General features: G+C 37.9%; 1 pseudogene; it reads left to right on the top strand.

Moving 5' to 3' along the window:
• The first annotated feature begins 1,132 nt into the window (after positions 1-1,132).
• On the top strand, positions 1,133-2,392 carry LOC149155286 (E3 ubiquitin-protein ligase PUB23 pseudogene; annotated as a pseudogene).
• Positions 2,393-11,461: the final 9,069 nt, after the last annotated feature.

The raw sequence follows: 11,461 nt of genomic DNA, 5'->3' as shown, positions 1-11,461 counted from the left end.
TGCTAACCATATTTTGCACGGGTTAACCGAATTCATGATATAATTAGATATTTTTATATATACGATATTTTAAATTAACCATTTTTATATAAAAATTTAAAAAAAAAATAACTATTTTTATATAAAAAATTTAAGAAAACAATTTATCATATAAAGTTTATATTTAATAAATTATATAAGAAATTTAAAATTAATTAAATTTTTTTGTTAAAGTATGTAACTTTTGAATAAATTTAAATGTTTAATTAAATCTGACCAAATATTTTTTTAATTAGGTGATATATTTTTATAGTTATATATAAATAAATTTAATATTATAAATAACTTTAAAATATTCAAATTATATATAATTCATAAATTAAATTATGATTCCAACAAAATTTTATAAAGATTTGATTAAATTAAACCACATAAAATTTTAATTCAAACCAATTGGGTAACTCTAATAAAAAGTTAGAATTCCAAAATTTCCACATTTAACCACTTTTTAAGTAATCCATAAACAGATACACTGACTGTCGAAATTCTTATCACTGGAATAAAGCTCGAAAAAATCGATTAAATCAAAATTATGATAGTTGAACTCTAAATGCCGAATTTTCCACATTTAACATACTTTTCAGGTGGCAAATACCTTAACATACCAATACGAGGGTTGACTTTCAAATAAATCCAATCCTTCGCTCCTCGTCATAATACGGAAATGTCTCCGCCTTCAATCGTTTTCAATGCTCCCTTGCGACACCCTGGCCTTTTAATGATGACTTTGCCTTGGTTACCATGTTACTATATTTTCAAAAAGTCAATATTCTGATATGTGTGGTTACAGTTGCCTATGGACTGGATCAAAAACTTACAGCCATTAGTGTCTGCGATGAAAGCTGAAATAGTCTATTGATTGGAACGTGTGGTATTGCACACTATTTCTATATTTGACCGACCGACAACTGACTGCCTAACCTTGACAGAGCGAGTGCGTTGACATTCACAATTGTGCAGGAAGAGAAACTATATAGTCATAGACGCTAAGCTTTAATTATCTGTATATTGAAGCCTTCAGACAACAAGCCTGCCCTGAAGCGTGGTCGATCTGAATAACTGGTTGTCTCGCTGTATTGATACCAACGTTACTATGTTAAGCTTCAATAACTCACCACATGATTGTTCGGAGGTGGAGGTGCCTTCTTACTTCAGGTGCCCCATATCGATGGAGCTTATGAGAGACCCCGTAACCGTTTCCACGGGCATGACTTATGATCGCGAAAGCATAGAGCACTGGATTTTTTCGTGCAACAAGAAAACGTGTCCTGCTACCATGCAGCCGCTAGAGAATTTCGATTTAACTCCAAACCACACGCTGCGTCGCCTCATTAAAGGATGGTGCCTTGCAAACAGCTCCAAGGGCGTAGAGCAAATCACCACTCCCCGGGCGCCCGTCGACTCCGATCAAATCTCCGCGTTACTTGAAGCTGCACTCAGATCTCCAGCAGTGGAACGCATCAGTGCATTGAAAAAATTGCGGTCCATTGCGCGAGAGAGCGAGGGAAACAGAAGGAGCATGGCGGCGGCCGGTTCGAGTATCGTTCTCGCATCTCTGATAAATTCGTCCTGCTGCGACGACAGTGAGAATGAAAAGTTCAGGGCTTGTGAGGAAACTTTGGGTATATTGCATCTGCTTCCTATGACCCAGCAAACTGCAAGATCTTTGTCAGAGGCAGCCTGCATTAGGTCCATGGGCTTGGTCTTGCATAAGGGAAACGCTGAAGCTAGACTTCACGCGGTTGTTTTATTGCAGAAGGTTTCCACTTGGATATCTGATTGGGAATTTATCGGCAGGGGAAAGATTGATATTTTCCAAGGTCTCCTAGAGATCATAAAGGGTGAATCCTGCCATCAGGCGATCATGGCTGCCTTGGTTGTCCTCATAGCAATATGTAAAAAGTCCAGAAAGAACAGATTAATGGCTATAGAGGCAGGCACAATATTTTGTCTGATTGAATTACTTCCAGAGGCCGAGAAGCCCAAGTGTGAAAAGATATTAGATCTGTTGGACATGCTAGTGGACTATGCAGAAGGAAGGGCTGCCATGGCTAATCACGCGATGGGCATTGCTGTAGTCTCCAAGAAGATTATTAGGGTTTCAGAAATTGCCACTCAGAAAGCAGTTCGAATTCTTTGGTCGCTTTGCACATATTCTTCAACTGCGTCGATTCTTCGGGAGGTGCTTCAGTGTGGAGCTGTGTCTAAACTTTGCATGCTTCAACAACTCAGTTGCGCAGAAAAAACGAAGCAGAAGGCGAAGGAGGTATTGAGATTGCATGCAAATACTTTTAGAGTCTCCCCTTGTCTTCCGTACCTAATGAGAACTATCATGCACAGTTTCGAAATTTGATCTGATACACCCACGCAATTAAACAGAAAGATGGCCTGAAAAAGGAAGGCATTTTCGTTGTTAGGTCAATTTTATTGAATGGGTCGGACTTTAATAATGTTACTTTTAAAAAACAAAGAAACTTGGCCGGCCCATACGGATTCGATGAGTATGAGCATCATTATTGTTATCGACATGTATATAGGCATTTCTATTTCGAAGAGGGAGAGTGCAAGATTATATATACTGTGGATATATATCAAGAATGCTGTCTATACTTTGTTGCATCCTCAAATTCCTTTCCTTCAATAGATGTGAGCTTCAAGTTTTGTTCCATTGGAGTAGAAAGAGGATTGCACTCTGTCATGCCAAATCTGTTTAACAAATCTCCAATGTATTTCTTTTGAGAAAGAAATATGGATTTTGGATGTTGGGTTACTTCAATGCCAAGATAGTAATGAACATAGCCCAAATCAGTCATTTCAAAACTTTTTCCTAATTCTTTCTTTATGGATGAAATATAGCTTTCATTGTTCCCTATCATTAAAAGATCATCTACATATACCACAAGATATACAACTATTTTGCCAACTTTATTGACAAATAAAGTTGCATCATCAAGATCAAAATGTTTGAAGTTGAGTTTCAGAAGATGCTCAGTTAGTTTTTCATACCAGGCTCGTGGTGCTTGTTTGAGGCCATACAAGGACTTCACAAGTTTGCATACTTTGTGTTCATGTCCTTTCACAGCAAATCCTTCAGGCTGGGACATAAAAACATTCTCTTTTAGATCTCCATTCAAGAATGCAGTTTTTACATCCATTTGATGGACTTTCCAACCGTTCTGAGCAGCTAGTGCAAAGAGTGTCCGGATGGTTGCCCATTTTGTTGTGGGGGCAAAAGTTTCCTCATAATCGACCCCTTCCTTCTGTGCAAAACCTTTTGCCACAAGCCTAGCTTTGTGCTTGTCAAGTGAGCCATCAGCTTTGTACTTGTTCTTGGAGACCCACTTGCAGCCAATTGGTTTGGTTCCAAATGGAGGATCAAACAGCTTCCAAGTGCCATTCTTTATGAGGGCATCATACTCCTTCTGCATCGCTTCTTTCCATTCATCATGAGAAGAAGCTTCTTTGAAGGAAGTTGGTTCAAAATCTGTAGACAAGTTCAATTCACAATCATAAGTAACATCCATATCAACAGGTGAATTAGAGTTATCTACATCACCTCCATCTTGTCGGTTTGTATTTCTGGTTCCTGTTTTTCCAATTTCATCAGGATGAACACTTTCAAGTGTCTTTGTCAGCCACTTTGGGGGACCTTTCTGAGATGGTCCAGGCTGCTCTGTTGATTGAGTTGGGACTGAATCAAGATTGAGTCTCCCAATTCTATCAATTACATCACTTAAAGGATCATCCAGTGTTGGAGTTTCATGCAAGGGAGATTGTTCTTCAGAAGAAGATTCCATATGTTGATCTAGTATAGGAATCCCCCCTTCAAGATGTGGAATCTGATTCTCAAACTCTTGAAATGATTTCGTTTTTGTGAATCTATCCAAGCGATCAAGTTGCCGCTCAACAACACTATCAGATTTGGATGATTCAAGAAAAATGACATCTCTAGATACAACAAACTTTTTATTTACTTCATCATAGAGATGGTATGCTTTAGAGGTGTTTGAATACCCCAGGAAGATACACTTACGACTTCTAGCACCAAGTTTGTTTCTATGTACCTTTGGTATTAAAGCATAACAGGTGGAACCAAAAATCCTGAGATGTTTTACCGAAGGAACATGTCCATACCACAATTCATAAGGAGTCTTGTTTCTTATAGCACTAGATGGACATCTATTCTTTATATATGCAGCACATAGAACAGCATCAGCCCAAAACATTATCTTTACATTTTTGAAGAAAAGCATGGATCGTACCATATTCAAGATTGTTATGTTCATTCTTTCAGCTACACCATTCTGTTGAGGATTATAAGGCACAATTGTTTGATGTTTAATCCCATGTTGGCGAAGATAGTGTCCAAATTCATTTGATGTATATTCTTTTCCATTATCAGTGCGAATAGACCCAATATGAGATTTTGCATCATTTTCAATCCATTTATGAAAATTCTTGAATGTTTGAAAAGCATCAGATTTGTTCTTCAATAAATAAACCCAACACATTCTGGTGTAATCATCAATAAATGTCATGATATATTTATTTCCATTTGCAGAAGGAACATGCATTGGACCACATAAATCTGAATGAATGAGTTCAAGCTTCCTATGTGCTCTTGAATCTGAATCATGAAAAGACTGTTTGCTATGCTTTCCTAGAATGCAAGCATCACATTGCTTATGTTTTCTAGGAATGGTAGGCAAACCAGCAACACCATTTTTCTTCAACAAGCGGAGACTATCATAGTTTAAATGTCCAAATCTAGCATGCCATAATAAACTTGACGGAAGTGTACATTCTTCATGATGAGAAATATATGAGAAATGTTGTGCATGAGCAGAGGTTCCTTGCAGTTTAATAAGTCTTTCTTCTTCTATACCCCTCATGACAAGTGAGTGGTTAGATGCCTTTCTTATCTCAAGCTTGCCATCAAACATATGAATGGAGTGACCTTGCTGGCGGATGTGGACCAGGGACAGCAAGTTTCTCTTGAGCTGTGGGAGATATAGAAAATGATCCAGAAGAAATTCTGGAAGACCAGGCAGTTTAAGCCTGATTGTGCCAAGCCCTGATGGCTTGATTTTTGACTGATCTGCAAAGTATACTGCTCCATCAACATTGTCAGTGAAATCTTCAAAAAAATCTTTCCTATGAATCATATGACAGGTTGCTCCTGAATCAAGCAACCAATCATTTTTCGAAGAAGCAAGTGAAGCATTAAACAAATCTTCATTTACTCCAATGTTACATTGTGCCTCAATATAGTGAGCGGTTTCAGGTGCTTTACCTTTGTCTGTGTCATCAGTTTTACCTTTCTGCTGATTTCTTCTCTGCTCAATTTTGTCCCATGGTAGCTTGCATGTAGAAGCATCATGTGATCCATTTCGTTTGCAGCGAATGCAATGCAGATCTGCCTTTTCTGCTTGAGAATGTCTGCCCCCCCTGCCTATGAAGTATCTTCCTCTTCCTCTTCGTCCACCTCTTCCTCTTGTAGAATCTTGAGCAGGATGCTTTGCTTTATGAGCAAGGCAAACAGTCTCTTCAGAAGATTCAGGGACTGTTTTCTTTCCAAAGGCTTTCTCTCTTTCAGCAAACTTTTTCACAAGAGACTCAAAGGTTATGTCTTTAAGATTTCCATTTGCTTGTAAGGACTCAAGATAATTGGAGTAGGTAGGATAGAGTGCTTTGAGAAAGGAAATAAGAGAGATATCCAGCTCAACCTTAGTGGATTTAATATCATGCATTATAGACTTTATTTCAGATGCAAGAGCAAGGGGATCATTATTTTTCAGTTCAAGAGTGAAAAGTTTAATCATGAGCTGAACAACTTCAAGTGCGGAATGTGAATCATAGAGTTCTTTCAGCTTTTGTAAAGCTTCAAAGGCAGTGGAATAGGATGAAATATGACAACTTACTTCTTCATTTACAGATGCTGCGATCAATGCATAGGCTTTGCTGTTCTTGTTTTCCCAAATGACAAGTTCTTTATCTGATGTAGGCTGCACAGGGTCTTTGTCTTCTTCTCCGACACACACTCCTTTCCACAACTCATTGTAGATGAGGGTGTGTTTTACCATCCGAGACCATTCAGAATAGTTCTCCTTGCCAGTGAGAACTATTCCTACCATAGAAATGATTGAATGCATTCTGTAAAAAAATACTTCTGCTAAAAAACTTCTGCTGATAAAAAAAAAATTCTACTGATGTACAGTGAAATTGCACTCAAAAAAGGGCAAATACTTTACTGTTTCTTCAAAGCCCTCCAAAGATCCTCACCATATTACATATGTATATACTACGCATTCAAAACTCAAACGCTGGTTAATGTAACCACAGTGCACACATATATACAGCGTTAGTGCACATATAAAGCACCACCACAGCAACAGCATTAACTCAACACCGCTATCTCAGATAAAAGGAACACCACATATAAAGTGATCATAAAAAATTTCAATGTATTGTAAATACACCAGCATGCAATCAATGCACATTCAAGGCAGCAGAATCTATTACTGTAAACGCACTTGTTTTTCTACAAGTCTGAAAGGACTTCTCCACAGAACCGAATCACCACAGGACCAAAATCTGAAAGAGATCCTCGCAACACCTAATCACCACATGATCAAATTTTGAGGAAGACTATTGCACATCCAAGCCTTGCTACTGATCCAACAACTTAATGTATGCATTTTTCATAAATTTCACACAGGAAGATGGGTAGTCAAAGGTTCATACAGCCACATGCACAGTGTTAAGTTGACTTGAATTTTGTTGTCAACACACTGCATCTCTGCGCCATTCAACTGTTCTTGAACAAAAGCGACATCAATTCATTCACATGCACTCTACCCATTAACTATTTCCTCATCACACAAAAACGACTTCTCAAATTCTGCCAGCCTCAACTCGCAGATTCCATCACTCCACAAAATACAAACTGCGTCTCATACGAGATGAAAGAAACAATATATATGTCAGACAATACAGCCACAGGTTCGAAGCAGATTCGAGACTTTTCAATAGTTTGAAAATTAACTAGGTCATAAGTCCAAAACTTTTCCACAGGTGACAGGTCTGAGATTTTAACAGAAGAAAGGATCGAGTCAAACCAAATACATTGACCTTGGAAAACCACAAAAGGCTTACGGGGCTTATATCTCGTCCGTTCAAGAAGCCGAAGAGACGGCCTACTGAGACGTTCTGTCGAGGTACCGTCAGCCGAACGATTTCTGGACAGCAGCTCCCAAGGGGCCGAGAACTTCAGCCACAACAAATTTCTAAATTGTGGAGCCTCCGGTGTAAAATGGTATTCGATTCATATAAAATCGAGCGCGCCTTTTACATAAACTCTGATAACAGGTATGGCGTTTTCAAGGCAGCGAGATTCAATGCAAGGCTCTCAGAATGTTGGTGAACTCACAAGGAACTCAATGAGGTGCAGAGAACGATTTTGGACAGAGAACGATTTCAGAATTCGGTCACGAGGAACTCAATGAGGTGCAGAGAATCACGCAGAGGAATGCTGGAACGATTTTGGACAGAGCAGGTGTGGCAAATTGACATAGCCGTTTGAGGACAAAGCGCTGGCAGAGGCAGAGGCGTTACAATGAATGCAATTACACTAGAGGAGAGAGCGCTGGCAGAGGCAGAGGAGTTACAAGGCACGCCAGAAAAAGGGACCTGGGACTTGTGCTCTGATACCATGTCAAGCCAGGGTAACTCCAGAATAAGCAGAAGAAAAACTGATATGTAATTTCATTAGAGAACTATTGATTATATACAAAAAGGAGACGGAACAGTTCATCTTCTTGATGACTGTTCATGTTCCAGTTCACCCATCCGTTGAGGATTAGGTGTCAACACTTATTGTCTCCTCATCCCAGTGGTCTACTATTGTTGTAAACTTGGGTTCTTTCTTTGATCCTAAGCTTACCTTATTGGTATTCAGTGGCTTTGTTATATCTAGTATATCTAGCTCAAGTCCAGTTACTTTGTGATATCCTTCTGACTCTTCTATGTTGATGTTACGAGGATCTTCTTCTTCATATGAAGCAAGGTTATAGCACTCCAGTGAATTTTCTATCTACACAACCCAATCAGGTTGCTGCCATGTAAGTGGCATTACATTCTCAAATATCCTCTTCTTGACTATTTGGAGGGCCAAATCTATGTATGGGACATCGTCCTCAAAGTTGAATGTTAATATGCATCCATTAACCCTGTCTTCCCAGTTCATAGTACCATGTAAAAGCTCCATTTCTACGTACTAGTTCTTAGGAATTGTCTCTAATGTATGAATGAATCCATGTACCCATTCTTGATGTGGAATCCCCTTCCATGCTATAGTGCATAGCTAGATATGCTTCCTAGGATTATTTTCACCGTCATATTTTATCTCCATATATGTACCTATCTTTCCAAACCTTATCCCTCTCAGTCTTCAACATTCCTACCAACCTCATATATTCTTCTTGTGTGCGTTCCATCATCTAGCAAGGGTAGCTTTCAAGGCTATATCCAATGCTTACAATCTTTGATTTTATAGAACTTATTCTTCATAATTATTAAGAAAAGAATTTACATCACCTAAGACATCATAAGAAGGTAGGCTACATACCTCAAATATCATACAAAAAATAGATTTGGCAATTCTTTCACAACGCCTTATGAATAATTCATGCAGCTTATTCTACTAGTTCTCCAACTCTTCTTCTGAGTTTGAGGTACAAAATTGATCATGCTCTCAATTCAAATTTCCCTCTGCAGTAGGGTTAACACAATCTTGTTCTTTCACTATCATTTGATAGATATTGTCCATGTCAACTGCGCATTATTCTTCTTTGATTGGCTCTCTATATCTCACTCCTTTTGATGGATCCAAGGGAACAATCACTCTCATATTTTTTCCTTCAAATATCATCCATCTCTCCTTCAAATTAAATATTTCCATATTTTCTAATGCCTAGTCAATTATGAGAAATGCAGGATAAGGATTACTATCATCAACGATCTCTATTAATTCAAAATCAGCAGTAGTGGGAACTCCTTCAATATCCACTGTGACACCTGGTAGTCTTCCAAGAGGGAAGATATTTTGCTGATTTTGCACCCTTAGCTAAATAGGGGACCATTGTGGCTTCAACTTACCCATTAATTCCCATGTGTGCTTCGTCAAGACATTAGCATCAGTTCTTAGCTCTAGAATAATTTGATCCATCTCATACTCTCTTATCTGCACACTAAGCCTCATCTCTCTAGCGGTTCTCTTCTATCTATGAAAATTATTGACTGCACACATATCACTTCATAGTGTTTCCTTGGATGCACAGGAATCTATCAACTCCTGACGCCATTCTACAACCTTTTGATCTCTTAACAATTTCATACAAGTCTTCAGAAAAGAATTTAAAATACCTACTTGATTTGTTGAATCCTGGAATTGTGTTGGAGCTCGATTCTGTGTCAGGGCTTGGTTTTGTATCGAATTTGATGACACATCACGGTTACTTTTATGATCGGTATTTGGTTGTGAAATAGAGGTAAAAGATCTAAAATCCATAAAACTTTGCTTTGCTTCCATAAATACTTCTTTTTCTTTCTGAATATAAAAAAGAAGAACTTTCTCCACACTCTTTCTGACCCATGCAATCTTAGATTCTTTCTTTTCATCCACTTTATCACTACTAGTCGCAACTCCAATTCTAGTGACAATACTAGTTCGAGCTTCGTCGGCCCCCCTTTTAGCAGTCATCATTTGGATATTCTTTTTCGACTGTTGATTCCTTTTTTATTGCATCTTTTCCATAAGCACAGGACATTCTTAAATTACATGGTCAAAGGTTTTACAATACTTACATGTCGTTGCGGGGTTCTAGCAGTCTCTCCAAAAATGACCTGGTTGGTCGCACGTTATAACAAATGATCTATCCACGTCTTCGACCACAACGTTGACCATTTTTCCCATTTTCATGCTCTTCTGCTTATATTTCATAAGTGTCAGCACCACTAGTCATGTAAAACCTAAAGATAGGGAACTTTTCTTTAGAATGGTCATTTGATCTGCACTTCGTACACCATAGTTATTCTCTAACTTCTTTGCTTTTATTTATGTCTTGTATCTATAGGTTTAGGTTCACCAGCTCATTCTAAATCTGTTGCGTGCTTGAATTAGTATCTCCCATAGGCGAAGATTTCAATTTTATCACAATTTGTAGAGCTTCAGATTGAGTTTCTATCTTTTGTTGCATCAATGGCAGTCTAATATGTGGTATAAGAACAACTATAAACCATTCTTGATGTTACTGTGAAGTTGTGTCAAAACTTACCTGATCCAATAACACCTTAAATCTATTATCAAACTCCCAACCAGACTCTGTAGGTTTCTGTTCTATCTCTTTTAGACTTTGTCTTTTTACACTCTCTTATCAGTGTTTTTTTAACATTTTCAAATGTTTTGTTTTGATTATTTGAATGCTTCATATACCATGTCAATGCTCTATCTCGAAGCTTCATAATGACTCAAGCACTTTCTTTATATTCTCTTCATTGATCTGCTTTGTTGTCCATACAACTTCACATAAAAACCAAAATTGTTCTAGATCGTCCAATCCAGTTTCTTTGAAAATAGGTCACTTAATATCGTCAACTACTTCTTCTTAAAGGGGGAGGGGGATGGGAGGTAGGAGGGTTAGGGGGAGGGTGAAAGGCAAAAACACTAAGGCTATTACTAGATGTTGGCTTCTGTGAACTTTGAAACTAGAAGGGTGAATACTACAAAGCTACATGGAGGTTATCAGGGTACCTTTCTTCTCTTTCACTTTCAGATCCACTCAAAAGAGGACTATAATTAGTCTTTACGAAGTTCTTTTCCACGAGATATATTTTTGATATTTACTCTATATCTGTTTCCACTTTGTGTTACTCTGATCTCTTGCTCACAATTTTTCTCTCTTCTTCCAAACATAAGTAAACTAGCAATTTGATTGCATTCATAAAACTCCCTTTTCACACAAAATCATCTTAATCCAAAGTTCAAGAGATTTTAAATACTTACCTCGTGTTCCTTTGAAGAATTTTCATTCTGCTTCATTTTAGGACACGATCGAGTCTACAACAAGCTTAGCAATGAACCCTCCTAAGATGTTATTAATCCATAAATTGACAGCCCTTGAAATCCTATTGCCAGTGCTCTTGAGTCATTGTATCAGTTCAGGAGTCAACAAAATAGGTTCTTCAACCTTAAAATAGTTCTTTCTTTTGGTCAACCTCGATATCCACTCGTACATCTCAACATGAAAAGAACCGAATAAAATTTCATATTGATTTGTTAAAATTTACTTCTATAACAAAGCTTTGGATGTCATACGAGGGTTTTTATACTCTTGATCCACAAATTTTCACTCTTTCAGGTCTA

Source organism: Pinus tabuliformis, chromosome 9, assembly GCF_031772625.1.
Source record: "Pinus tabuliformis cultivar Carrire ecotype Pingquan chromosome 9, CPIR1, whole genome shotgun sequence".
NCBI classification, from domain to species: domain Eukaryota; kingdom Viridiplantae; phylum Streptophyta; class Pinopsida; order Pinales; family Pinaceae; genus Pinus; species Pinus tabuliformis.
This window is presented reverse-complemented; position numbering and strand designations above follow the sequence as displayed.